The 14,834-nt window shown below is 35.4% G+C and overlaps 1 protein-coding gene across 3 annotated transcripts in view; it reads right to left on the bottom strand.

Annotated features, from left to right (window-relative positions):
• Window positions 1-14,834, bottom strand: part of NCOA1 (nuclear receptor coactivator 1) — a 285,039-nt gene that overhangs the window by 239,047 nt on the left and 31,158 nt on the right. For all 3 annotated transcript variants that reach the window (XM_032216694.1, XM_032216692.1, XM_032216695.1), the window contains exon 2: window positions 7,432-7,547. The gene's annotated coding sequence lies outside the window, so the exon portion shown is untranslated. The remainder of the gene's footprint in view (window positions 1-7,431; window positions 7,548-14,834) is intronic.

Here is a 14,834-nt window from a genome sequence, read left to right on the forward strand (position 1 = left end):
TATTTATTTTGTGCAATGACAATAAAGGCTATACTGCTATTAACATCATGTATTTATTCACCAAAGTTGTTTTATATGTAGGGCATGAACCAATATTGTTAACGCACCATTTAAAGATCAGGAAAGTACATGAAACTCTGTTAGAAAATTACCGTATCTTGCAAATAATTTTCTATTTAACTCATATTTATTATATAAGGGCTACTGAAATCTAACTCCATTTCTTCCCATTGATTTCATTCCTTCTTTAAATTTTTATGTTAATATTGGTCCCCATGACAGCATTTCCTTTTTATAAAAACCAGGGAAAAGTAGACATTTTCCTCTTCATTTTACAACTCTCCTGCAACAAATTTTGCTGCACGCATGTACATTTCTTTGCCCAAGTGCTATACTAATAATAAACAAAGACTATCACAATCATAATAAAATTTCAGACTTTTTGCTGAAAATGGGAAAAAGATGAATTGGTGATTTATGGATTTGCTGATTAAAAAGGGTTGAACATGTAAAGAAGGAATCGTGTAATATAATCTTAAAAGAGGGAGGAAGCATAATAAGTTTGTCGCTGTTATAAAAAAGTTCCATTTTTTTGTCCATAAGTTCCAGAATAAAACATTGCAATTCTCAAACTGAGATTATACCAGATTCTCAATTTATGATGGGTTTAGCAATCAAACTACATTTCCTCCCCAAAAATATTAAAATTCGTTCATAACAACAATTATACTTTATACAATTAAATTACACTATTTAAAATTAAAATAATTAAAAATAATATTAATTTAGGAAAGTATTTACCTGCCAAGATAAGAAAGGGATTGTTTGTTTGTTTGATTGATTGATTGATTGATTTCTATAACTGCCCATCTCAGCAAACAACTTTGGGTGGCTAGCACTTCAATAACTTTCAAACTATGCTCATAAGGTTTTAATAAGAATCACTTAAGTTCCATGGAGAAGTAACAGTCAAAATATAAGCCAAATGACCAAGCTGGAATCCTGGGCAGTTAAAACCTGTATTCATAAGATATTAACAATTCATAGAAAGGAACATTAGAAGTATGTCTATTCTATGAAACATTTTTCAAGTGCCTGAATTCAGCTTAAATTCAATTTAAATTTTTTGCTGTTTAAAACTAAAATCACCCCTTCCAATTTATCCCATCAGACTAGGATTTTTTCTGTTTTAATTTTTCAGGCAGGAAGAGATATTCTTTTTATTTACAGAGAATTCTAATAAGAATCTCTTTCAGAACAATTATATCTGAATTTTCCAATTTCAATCTTGTATTAAAATGTTGCTGTACAACTTAATCTCATCTAATAAAATGCACCAAAATAACCCTAGAGACACTCATTCTGGCAAATCTGGATTTTATTCTAGAAAACTTATCAATTTCAGACTCCATATCTTCCTCTTCTAAATCCAAAGCATTTGCCAAAACTTTAATAGGCCACTTTCAATTATTTTCATCTGGAACCTCTAGAATTTCCTCATTTCAGAGTTCTTTCTGTCTTAATTCAAAGTCAGATTATCCTATTCTCTTTCCAATTCTCTGCCATGAACCTTTAAAATTGAAACCTCTAAAATTTCCATGCTATCATAATTTTGTTTCATCTCTCCAGAAATTTGCTTCACAGAACTTTCAATCTTTCTGACATCATCTCATTTTCTCTCTTCATAAATCTTTCATCCACCTTTTTTTCCAAACGTTTCCATTTTATTTTCCATCTGATCAAATTTGTTTCAAAAATTTGTTCCATATGTTCCAAAAAAAAATGAAGTATATCTTGTATAACATTTTTTCCACTAGTTGCTCTAGCAAGACTCTCCTGCCCTTTTACCATTTTTCTAATAGCCATTTTTAATCCAAAAGTAGAAATGTCTCAAGCAGATAAAATAGAAAGACAACCCCCCTCTTACTGTATTTTTGTTTCTGACAGTTACATTTTAGTATATCCTAATAATGTCAATCACAGCAAGCATCACATCTCCATAGGAGCTACATTTCACAATCTCAAACTGGTTCCTTGTCTTCTCTTTTGTTATGCAGATTCCAACAAACTTTCTCATGCTGGACTGGTCTCTTCAACAGGATTAGTGAAAAATTAAACCCAGGCAAAATTGAAATTAAACCCTTTTTATCTCTTTTTAAAGGGATAAAAAGTAAAGCAAAAAAGACTTGTTTCCTTGTTTATTTTAAAACTTGCTTGCATCTTAAACTTTTTTCAAATTGTTCTTGAAATTTTAAGTCAAATATTTTTCTGGGGTGTTTTTTTTTGTAATAGATAAGATGATTTAAGCCATGACAAAGCATTTTATCTTTGCCACAGATGAAATATCCCTTCACCAAACTCCTGGAAGTTTGACTCCTGAGCCAGCTACAAAAACTTTGTGGTTTCTGCAGCCAACTCAGAAGGAACCACTATCTGGAGTACACATAGTTAATCTCACAATTTCCCTTTGATTTGGGGAGATTGCAACAGCCAGAATTTGCCTTCCATTCCTATTCTTAGCTACTCTTCAGAGACCATCATTCTACCAAAATTCTCCACAGAAGTTCAAAATTCCCCATCAGAAACTCACATTCTCCTTTGGAAACTCCAACTTGTGGTGTTGATAATTAGAAAAATGCATAATAAGAAAAAGTGATTTTTTTGTTGTAATCATATAAGAGATACTGCATTTACTGTATATATGTATTTGCTACAAAAGAAATTGGAAGCTTCTATTTCTTTGTTTTTTCTTCTGCACTTTTGGCTTTTCTTCTTTTTTCTTTTCTTTATTCTTATTAGTTTGTGAGTTTTTATGTTCTCTTTAATTCTTTTAATGAAGTGTGTGCATGTGTGTGTGAGAAAAAATAGTGCAGTATCCCTCAATCTTCTTCAAGCTGAAAAACTATTAATTAAATATGCCATTTAGTACTGTTAACAAATATATATTACTTTAAGTCTTCAAAATGAGATGCATGTTTTAAATATTTTTCATTTCCCAAGCATGAAAACTGTAACAATACCTATTGCTCTTATGACTGTTATGGGACAAAGGTGTACATGTATAACAAACAACCACAGAGTTGCATTGCTCAACACTATCCGTATTATTCAATGCAACTCATTTACAAACATTCATCATTGCTACATACAAAACTAAGACTCTGTTCACTTTGAGCCCAATTTTCCAATCCTACAACAGGGGCCTTATGCAAGTTTGTGCTCTCAAGTTTCCAACAGCTAGAAAAGTATTATTAATCTGTTCTAAAATCCAGCTCTTACAACTTGTTTGAAAAAGAAAAAGGGAACCAACATTCTCACTCATAGCCAAGAGTCATTCTGAGAATGAAGTGGGTGTACCTAAATCTGATTTTAAAAAACAAATAAATAATGACATATTTTGGTTTTTTAATTGTATTCTTCAAACAATTTAGGAAATGCCTTCAGCATTTTTAAAACTTTTAATTTTATTTATTAGTCTCAGTGCCATGCAAAAATTATTTCAACTAAAATATATACAATTAATTTAACCAGGATATTAAGACAGCAGGGACTAAAACGGCAGAGACAGAAAAAGAGAAATACAAAAAACTCAAGCTCCAAATAAAGTGAATAAATCTATATGAGAGAGGGAGGCAGGGAGGCTTTGTCCAATGTCAAAAGGATAAAAAAGTAGATCAATCAGCTGTCTCTGAGTTAACCATTTCAAGGTAGGAAACTACTTAGAAAACCAAGTATTAATACACAAGTATTAATAAAACACATTATCACAAACATACAAGAACATAGCCAAGGCACCACTTCAAAAGGTGAAATTAAGACCCAAATGTAAACATACAAGAATTTTGTTAGTTGTGAAGTCGTGTCCAACTCATCGCAACCCCATAGACAATGTTCCTCCAGGCCTTCTTGTCCTCTACCATCCTCTGGAGTCCATTTAAGCTCACGCCTATTGCTTCAGTGACTGCATCCAGCCACCTCATTCTCTGTTGTCCCTTTCTTCTTTTGCCCTCAATCTTTCCCAGCATTAGGCTCTTCTCCAGTGAGTCCTTTCTTCTCCTTGGGTGGCAAAAGTATTTGAGTTTCATTGCCTTCTAAAGAGCAGTCAGGATTGATCTCCTCTAAGACTGACAGGTTTGATCGCCTTGCAGGGACTCGCGGGAGTCTTCTCCAGCACCATAGTTCAAAGGCCTCAATTCTTTCTTATGGTCCAACTTTCACAGCCATACATTGCAACTGGGAAAACCATAGCCTTGACTATGCACATTTTTGTTGGCAGGGTGATGTTTCTACTTTTTAGTATGTTGTTTAAATTTGCCATAGCTTTCCTTCCCAGGAGCAATAGACATTACTTTACTATAAGTTGCTTAATAGATTAAAACCTCCTATACAAATCAGATGTTCAAGGGAAATGGGAGCCAGTGAAAGTGGGCAGCTGTTATCACATGATTATAATGCCCAGTTCCACTCATTACAGTAACAATTACATTATTGACTAAAACTCTTTGAGAGTCAATTTTAATTAATAATTTAAGGCACCAGGCTAGAAACCAAAAAATGATGAGTTCTACTTTTTCCTTGGGCATGAAGACAATTGGGGCTAGTCACTCTCTCAAGCCCCTGGAAGAAGACCATGGCAAATTACTTCCAATAAACGTTCCATCAAAAACTGTATGGACCTGTCCAGGCAGTTGCCATGAGTAAAAAAAAATGCCTTGAAGATGTGAGATTTTAAAAACTTCTGAGTTTATCTAAAATAGTAGCTGAGCATTTGAATGTTTTATCTGATTCTAAGCAAAATGGTAAGTGCCTTTTATACAAATGTTTTCACACAAATGTTAAATAGCATGGGGATAAGAAATAAACATCGAAGGATCCCATAACACAAATGTCACGAGGTTGAGCAGAAATTCCCAGTACTTCCTGGAGATAATCTGAGATAGCAGCAGAATCAACACGAAGCAGTACTACACACACCCAACTCACACAATCTCTTCAAAAGGATATTGCTATCAGAAACTGTTGAGAATTCTGGATGAATCAACAGGTTACATTCCCTTATTACTTCCCTCTGGCAAAGGACAGTGGTGTCAAAAAAAGGATATGAGTCATTGGACTATATGAACTTTTTGATCCAATTGCTTTTTTCCTTCTAACTTACTAAGAATATTTACACACTATTTGTTTGAAAAAAATCTGCAGTATTTACAGTACGGTAATTAAAAAAAGCAAAGATCAAAGCAAATTAAAGACAGAAGAATACAGGAAATCCATACATACACTTATTTATATCACAAGAACATACACATATATGGGTAAATGGCTAGAATGGCCAATTTGAAAAGTTTTTTTTTTATTTTAAAAGATCTAAAACACATCAAAATTGAGGCTACACATAACACATAGTAGATATTTCATTGGACAGACACCATCATAATGAAGAACCATTTCTAAATCATGAAACAACTAGCTTCAGCAGAGACCACTGAGGTCTTTAACTTTCTGGGAGGCAAATATATTTCAAGATGTTCTTTTATTGAATTAGGTGCATATAGAAAACAGCAAAGTCATAACAATGTTTTTCCCCCATAAAGTAGAACCAATGTATGTTCTTGGATGAAAACCTTTTTTTAATCTGTGAGCTCATAATACAGTATCTAAATATATTCATCTGATGCAATATAAATTATTTATTCTGCATATTACTAACTGGTCATAATGATCTTTGACCAATGTATCTTATTTATTCAGTTTTTATGGCTGCCCATTAGCCAAGTGACTTTTAGTATTATACATTTCATGTTGCAATCTGAAAAAATATATATGATAATTTTGATCTACCCATTAAAAAATATACTAAAGAGGGCTTTCCAAACAGAAATGTCTGGAGCCCATAAGTATCCTCCCTCATTCCCCCCCATCCAGCTTCCAAACTAGTCCCATGAACAGACTAACAAAGAACTAAGAATCATAAACCAAAATATGAATCAGTGTGGCCAAAGTAACCCCTAAGAATGAACATAGCTAACATACTAGCTTCAGTCGGTAGCCGTACTCCTAGCCACAACGATTATGTAAATTACTCATCAAAATAGAGAATCTAGGAGCATCAGCAAAGTGTGATTCTGTTCCTTCAGATGGAGCACAAATCCATCTAATCGAGAGTTGGATAATGCCTCTCTGACCATTTCATCTGTGCAATGTAATGTTCCTGGTTTTAATCTTTATTCCTCACATATGAAACTGTGCTATTTCAAAGAGTTGGCAATAATAGGTGTTGCTAACTTATTTAAATGATCGCCTCACTATGATTGTCAGTGGTCTCGGAGTAATTCTGATTCTATTGGCTTTATAAATGATGCACAGCAAGCGCAGCCAAAAATGAATGCATAAACCAGCCTGGTAAAGAAAAGAAGGAGCTAGTGGAAGTTGTGCATTGTGAAAGCATGGTGACAGCAAGCCAGCCCACACAAATAAGTCTTTCCTGAGGTTAGCTAATTCTGATGAAATTTTTACTACAATGATATATGCACATACACTATTAAGATTCTCAACAGCTGTAAAACTATTAAAAAGATACATTTCAGTGTCGAAAGTTTGAGAAGATGCAGATCCTAAATAATACTTTAGAAACAACAGATGGCCCGAAAATTATTTAGTTGTCCACTTTTGCCCCATCCCTTCTCATTATAGAACTTAGAACAAGAATTGCATTAGCCAGGTTTCCTCTATGAATATAACATAGGGCCTCAATGCAAAATAGTAGTCCAGTTCTTTGCATATCAGCAAGATGTATATACAGAATAGTTATTGCCCATTAGTGCTACATATAAAGAAAAAATGCTTGCATTATGTAATTTATATTATACAAGGATGTATTTAGAAAGTCTTGCACTTCCATTGTTACAATACATAACGTTCCATCTTCACCCCATTTTTTTTAGCAGCACTATACGTTGTTGAAAAATTCTATTGTAAACACACAGAGAGGCTGTAAAATATGCATGTATCTTAATAGTCAAATATTGATGGTTTGATCTCTTAAGGGAAAAAGTCAATAGGTTTTATTTTCTAATGAAGTATGAAGATATGAAGGAAGAGGGGCATTTAGCTGAAACACTGCCAAGGTAAGCATAACATGGGAAACATCGGGATGTGCTATTTTAGAAGAAAATCAGATTTTAAAAATTGTTCCAAAACCATGTGCTTCATCTGGGCTCAAGGCCACTGGCAAATTCAAAGTATCAAGCAGGTAACACAAAGCCACATTCATATTCAGCTTCCAATATAAAAGGTAATAGCTGTTTCATAAATACTATTATGCACAGTAGAATGATGTACCATATTTGGACAGTAATTGCTTTTAAATTCAGAAGTACAAAACAAAAAGGTGCAATTCTTTTTGTGTAAATACCAAAGGCTTGATGTACTTACCTGCTGGCATTCTAATTGAATCAGCTATCAAAGATTTAAATTTCTGAAGACCAATCACTGCAGTTAGCCTTGATTAAATTTCCTACAATAAATTACTGCTATGCAGATTTGTGGCCCTGTAAAAAAAAGGCAGAGAGACCAAACATTAGGAACTGTTGAACATTTACTTTTATGGAAAATGTAGAATTGATGTTTGAAATGCTGTCGCCCCAAAGCATATAATCATGCTAACGAAAGCTTTAGCATGCAGGAATCAGCACAAGCAAGTCAAAAAATCAAGAAAATACAGAAAGTAGTTTGTAGGAAAGAAACAGGAACAGCTAAAATAAAACCAAAACAAGATGCTTATTGTTTCAGCCTTTTAATATACACTCTTAACTAACAAATCAGTGATATCAAACACATGAGAAAGTTACTATTTTAAACTACTTATTTCTTCCCAAACCCCACCTTTTCAATAGAGAAGCTAAATTGAGAAAGCTAACTTAAAAAAAAACCCAGCAAAATTCAGCTCTCAACAAATTCCTTCATTTAACAGTGTGTGGTTCTAAAACAAGCTAAGAAATAGCTTAAAACTAGGCCATTTCCCAACAAGCAGTCAACTTCTTTAAAAAGTTTAAGGAACACTGATCTACTTGCTAGGCTATTTCATGCCCATGTTTCCTTAAAACGGTATGCTGAACCTACCTTGCAAAGAGAATTTCATGTGATCTGTAGAGATTATAGTACACCGAAGCAAACATTGTGACACAATTAGCTAGAGCTTTAGACAGTGCTCTATGGCAGAAAACCTTAAACTATGTTACAGCTCAAATGAAACTAGTAAGCCTGCAAAGTGCACTTTAAATTATAACTTGAATTAAAGACTTCTTAGAGCACAGAATAACCGGCTCTCTGCCCGGTTTTCTGGGTGGGCGTGGCCTAGCCAGCCTTCTGCATCAAAGGGGGCATGTGTTTTCGCCTTACCCAGGCTCCAGAGACTTTTCTCGAGCCTCTGGGAGGGTAAAAACTGCCTCTCCTGGGCTCTGGAGACCCTTCTGGAACTTCCACGAGGTTCATTTTTCCCCCTCCCTGAGCCTCCGCTCAGGCCCTGCACTTACCTTGTATCCAAAACAGGCCGCGTGGAAACTCCTGGGAGGGGAGGGGAGGGATGGGCAGGTTCAGCCAGGGTTGGGATTTGGAGGTTCTCTGAACCGGCCATAACATTAGCTATGGGTTCTTCTGAACCCATAGCAGCCCACCCCTGGCTGGTTGGAAGGGATCTTGGAGGGTCTTCCTATCCAATCCCCTACTTCAGGCGGGGACCCTATATCACATACATCTTGCTAGAACCATATTCTTAACAAATACTAAGCTCTAAAAAATCTTCCTACAAGCCCTTCTTCCTAATCTGAAGTATATAGAAAAATTATTTAAGCCACCTATTTTCAAAAGCAAGAAGATTTCAAAACAAATATTTATTACGGTCATAAAGTATCACAAGCTGGGGTACAGTCAATTAAGAAGCATAGAAGATAATCAGATTTTTATAGGCTTTTTTGCTTAATAAGCATCTTATATTTACAAAGGATCTCCAACAATACTGATCAATTATTTGAAATAAATATATTTTCTAACAGGCACAATGAATAAGGTAGCTTTACATGCAACCATTTTATTTATTTAAAACAATTATATAGCCACTCATCTTATGTCAAACTTTGGGCAGTTCCAAATCAACAATTAAAACAACATCAATAATAATACGATATAATACAAACGTAAGTAGTCCTTAAGTTACTACCATTTATTTACTGATAGTTCAAAGTTACAACAGCCTTGGAAAAAGTGATTGTGACCTGTTCACAAAATTACAACTTTTCCTGTTATGGCCGGCCAACATTAAATCACTTCAAGTCATGTCAAAGGCAAGCGCTGTTTCGCCAAACCTGAAACCTCAGGGCTAAAGCCTCCAGCACTTTTTTCTGCAGTTCCCAGGCTATCTTCCAATTACAATTACCAAAAATCACTGGTCTGGTTTCCTGCTGTTTTGAAGCAAATGAAAACAGTAATATAAGCTTCAAAATAGGCTTCTCAAGATTATTTTAAAAGGAAAACCATCCCCAATTGACAGCAAAATCCATTAACATGCTGGCTCTGTCCACTATGTGCCATCACTCTATCCAATTTATGCTTTGTCCTCCAAAATCAAAACATGCAAAACGTTTGCCTGTCTCTATCTTAAACATTTCTGTTCAGGCAAGCAAATATTAATTGATATCCAGTAGTTTTTGCCTCTAGTTTTTTTGCCTCAAGTGTGCCACATGCTCAATTGTTCTTTTCCCCACTGAAGAACTGCTTCTTGCTTTGATCTCTACCTGTAGTGCCAGTTCTCCCAGATGTCGATTTCCAGAGAACCATCTGGCACCCATCATGCTGTAGTTCCATGGGCAAATAAATGTCTCAGCAATATTCACTTCAGAAACATTCAGGCCAGTGTTATATAGATCCAACAAACCTGGGAAAATACTTTTTGATGGAAAGGGGTGGTTGGTTGGTTTCAGTGATTATAAATGGGCTTTAATACCATAATTATTTTCCTTTTTTTGGCATCATTAGAAGCCATCCCAATTATAACAGCACAGACTCTAACACCATTTTTTGTTAATGAGCCTGACAAACCTACAATGTACTCCCAGTACTTCACTGCAGCTCAAAGTGAATGCAAAAACAGAAGCAGACTTTCTAATGGAATGAAGTTCACATAAAAATGAAGGCATGTGTGAGCTCAGAAAATCAAAAACTTTGTAAAAACTACTCTAGATCCTAACTGATTAGCTCATTGACTTAAATAAATGAGCTCAAGGAGAAAGCTTTGGGTTCAAAGCTGCTTCAGCCCACAATGGGATATCTGTGCAATCAAATGATATCTTGGGCATCAACAGAACAAAAAGTAAACTATAAATCCTGAATGAGGTGAATTAATTTACAGATACTTCCTAATTGCCCACCAATATTTATGGTGAGCGATATGATGCCCCTCGGCACTTTTGTCAATGCATGTTTCATTCTGCAACAGTTCTTGATGGATTCATCTTTTAAAAAATTAATATTACTTTCAGGTGGCTAATGAGCACTTCAGAATGAAATGCTGAGGCTCCAAAATGAGCAATATGGTGATGATGGATGGTGGAAACTAGCATTCCTCATTACATCAGGAAAACAAAGGAAATTAAGAAAGGGATATTGTATCGATCCAAAAGCACAAAACAGTCCAAAACTATTCACATTATTGCTCTCTGGCTTTTGGGGAGGCTTGGAGATGGAAACAAGATAAGTGGAAACCTAGGGTTGACTCCAAGGAAGAACTTTATGTTATAAATAGCCTTTGTGTGATTGTGCTTTTGACCCTTCCTCAAAACAATCTGCGATTGTTTACCAACTTGTTGCCGTCTGCTTAGCAGATCTTTATTATATATATATATATATCTTCCACACTTACCGACAATATCTCTCCTAGCCCAATCTGCACCAACTTATACATTTTAATGAATTAAAAATGAAATAGTACTGTAGCTCAAACACATTATTAGTTTAATATAAATAAAATGTGAATAATATCAAAATTCTAATCCAAAGCCTTCAGTGCTTTCTAAGTATCGAAACAATTCAACTTTGCCAAGTCTCTACCTAAGAACACAAAATGGTATAAACCAAGGCAAAAATAATTCCCACAAAAGTACATTTTTCTATACCACAAATGTAATCAAATGCTTTCTGGGCATTTCTAAACTTCATTTTTCCAGTAACTCATAAATGAAAGTCAGAAGGGATCTCTATAAATGTAGAATTTTTCCCCAGCACAATGTAATCTACCCCGCTGATGACAGATAAATCAAGCTGTATCCTGGCTGACATCATTCTTAAATTCTTAAATGTTAATGAATTCTAAACCAGCAAAAACAAAAGGCCATTAGTTAGTTTATTAGGCAGTTCAATGCACTTTTAGTATCATCCCTTAGTTTCAGAACTAAGTACTAGATTTGCATCCTTCCAAATGGTGGGTATCAGGTCTAACCCTACAGGGGGCAGATTCCTCAATTGTGGGGTCACAATTAAATTTTGCACGTAAAGTAAAATTGTTATCAGAAGATGTTACTTGGACAAGTTGGGAACAAAGTCATTTTTTGCTATTATATATATATTATAATAAAAGTAAAAATTGATCCAAAAAATCTGGAACAAAAAAAAATCAATATGGCAATCTCAAAAGTCAGAATCAGATTTTATGGAGGAGTCAAAACTAAGCAAATTCATCCTTTCCATTCGAGTAAGATTTAATTTTGTTTATTTTACTGTTTTTTCCAATTCAAATGATCATGTTATAAAGTTCTATCTTGCAAGTTTCTATCAGTTTTACTTGAAATATGCCACTATGTAATAGTGCCTAACCCTCATAAATTAATTAGTTTTATTTATAAAACTAGTCATACAATTTCCTTTAGCATTTCAGTGTATCTCAGCACTGGAAATGTCCCCAAGAATCAGAGTAAAGTAATAATTTTAAGGAACTAAGTCTCTACTGCTATTGTCCTCTACTTCCAGAGCACTGCAAGAGAAGATAAATGAATTCCTTAGGCAATTTTTTTTAGTGCAGATGCATTATTTTTCCTATTGTGGGGGAGGTCAGAGATAAAGGAGATATGAGAAAGGAGTAGAATCATGAGAAGGGAGCTAGAGGCAAGAAAGATATAAACAGATGAGCATACCAGCATGAAAAAGATTATTTTTCTCTTGGGGGAGAAAAACCTAAAGCATGTGTTATTTTCACTGGATTTTGAAAGAGCATACAGTGAACAGAACTACTCAGTAATATTCTCAGTAAGGAATTAAATCACAGCTGCTTCTTTCAGTTAACCTTTTAACTAGTGGACAGTCTCTCTCTTCATTTTATTAAATACCGCACTGCTGTTGACAAACAATTATATAGCTAACCCAAATGAACAAACAATTTTTGTCTATGACTCTAATTCTCTACAGCAAACAGTATTGATCCATAGCCTGATAAGAGTACAACATGTCTGTTTTATTCCAGAAAAAGTTCAAAACGGACACAAAAACCACTTTAAGAAGAAAGGTCAAAACATTTAATTTCCTAAATACCTGTGTCTGCAGGCAAAGGCTGTAGTTCTCTTCCCCCTAAGGATTTCAAGATCTGATATGACTACAAGGAAAAATGTTATAATAAACAGGTCACTTCGACCAGCTATATTGATCTAAGTAGATATTCCCATTTGTAGCAATTGGCATGGAGTCTCTGGATTGCCTCAATATACAAAGAGTTGATTATTCATCTATCATATTGGTTTAGGAAGAAAGTCAAAGTCATTATGACCCTGTACTGTAACATAGTTAGTCAGCTTGTAAGTCAGCTACTCTAATAGTAGCCACCCCTCCTACCAATAGATTAAGGACCCGTTTAGCCCACAATGACCAATCAAATGTCTCAAGAAGCTCACACAGCACATGAAGGAGAAAAATTCCTGCATTTTCACAGCAGCTAGGAATAAAGCATCTTTAAAACACAAGACTTCAAACTAAATATGCTATGGTGTCTTCGCCTTACCTTGCCGTAAGTTAACCTTAAGCTACACATAGTACTCCTTTATTTATCCTAAATCTAATGCTATAAGTATAAGGAAAGAAAACTGCTTTTGATACTCTACATATATTTATTTATGGCAGAAATGTTAAAAAGCACATCACTCTATGCATAATTTTATCCATTCTCTTTTCATTTTTCCCTGTTTGCTTTTATGCCAGCAATTCAACTGACATCTAACTGAATCAAGAGCTATGGTGACATAGTGGTTAGAAGGCAGTATTGCACGCTAATTCTGCTGATTGCTGGCTGCCAGCAGTTCAGCAGTTTGAGTCTCACTGGCTCAAGGTTAACTCAGCCTTCCATCCTTCCAAGGTCAGTAAAATGAGGACCTAGGTTGTTGGGGGCAATATGCTGGCTCTGTAAACCGCTTAGAGAGGGCTGTAAAGCACTGTAAAGCAGTAAATAAGTCTAAATGCTATTGAGTGCTATTGCTATTGAAAATAGTGTCTTGGTGACATTATTTAGCTTAAAATGGCTTAAAACATATAAATGGCTTGAAGCATATATCAAAATGGGTTGGAAGAATTCCCCCATCCCAGGCTTTCAATAGTCATCATTATTATCCTCCACTTGAGAACAAATGTGATTAGTTTTGCAACATGTAACCTTAAAAATGAAGAATTATGTTGCTAATGGAAGACAGAATGATATGTTTCCATCAGAAGGAACTATTTCCACAGGCAAAACTTGGGTTTAATCTCTTGTGCGTCTCAAAATCTTCCTAAGCTGATTTGAGAGGCACAAAGGAAAGGAGAGATTCCCAATACATTAACAGTAATTAGCATATTAAATTCTACTGCATCTCTTTCAAAAGCTATATTGCAACAGAAAGACACGCTATCAAATTACAAAATAAAAATAACGGACGGGAGGGAGGGAGGGAGGGAGGGAGAAGAGAGAGCACAGAGCTTCTACCTAGCAAACAATGATTTCTGTCTTGAAGTAAGTTGCTTCAGTACTGTGAGCAGATTCCACTTCTGTTTCTACAAAACAAACAGTCATTCCTGACTTCAGGCAAAGGGTAGTCTCATGAGGATAGTGCAACAGGTTTAGTTCCCTGTTTATCATTCAGTAGTGCGTTTTTCTGCTTGTCTCTTGAAGTATCAATAGGAAAAGCAAGCTGCCTCTTTATTAGTTTGCAAAATATCAGCCCTTATGCCAGTCAAGGCCATTATCTGTGACTGACACAGTCAAGCACCTGATATGCCAACAAAAGGTCATCATTAATAGGCCCCACCAAGTCCATAAGTGTTCTTCTTCTTTGCCACCTGCTGACTCGCTCAGTTCTCCCCTGTGTTTATAGGAAAGCAATGGCAGCATGTAAAAGCTAGAATACTTGATGGATCGCTGCCTAATGAGGAAGAACAGTAACACAGAAGAGGACCAGATAAAACCTGAAGAAGCCAGAAAAAAACAGGTATAGAACAGGTAACTGTAAAGAAAGACAAAGAAATAAACGGTTAAGCCAAGATTGTGATAGATGGACTATGAATGGCAGCATTCAGATACAGATTAACAGAGTTGGAAGGGACCTTGTAGGTCATCTAGTCCAACCCCACCACCCAAGCAGACCAGGTATCCCCAAACTTTGCAACTTTAAGACTTGTGGACTTCAACTCCCAGCTCTGCTGGCTAGAGAATTCTGAGAGTTGAAGTCCACAAGTCTTAAAATTGCTAGGTTTGAAGACTACTGCCCGATACCATTTTTGACAGATGGCAATCGAGTCTCTTCTTGAAAGCCTCTAGTGATGAAGCTCCC

Source organism: Thamnophis elegans, chromosome 4 (assembly GCF_009769535.1).
Source record: "Thamnophis elegans isolate rThaEle1 chromosome 4, rThaEle1.pri, whole genome shotgun sequence".
Taxonomy (NCBI): Eukaryota; Metazoa; Chordata; class Lepidosauria; order Squamata; family Colubridae; genus Thamnophis; species Thamnophis elegans.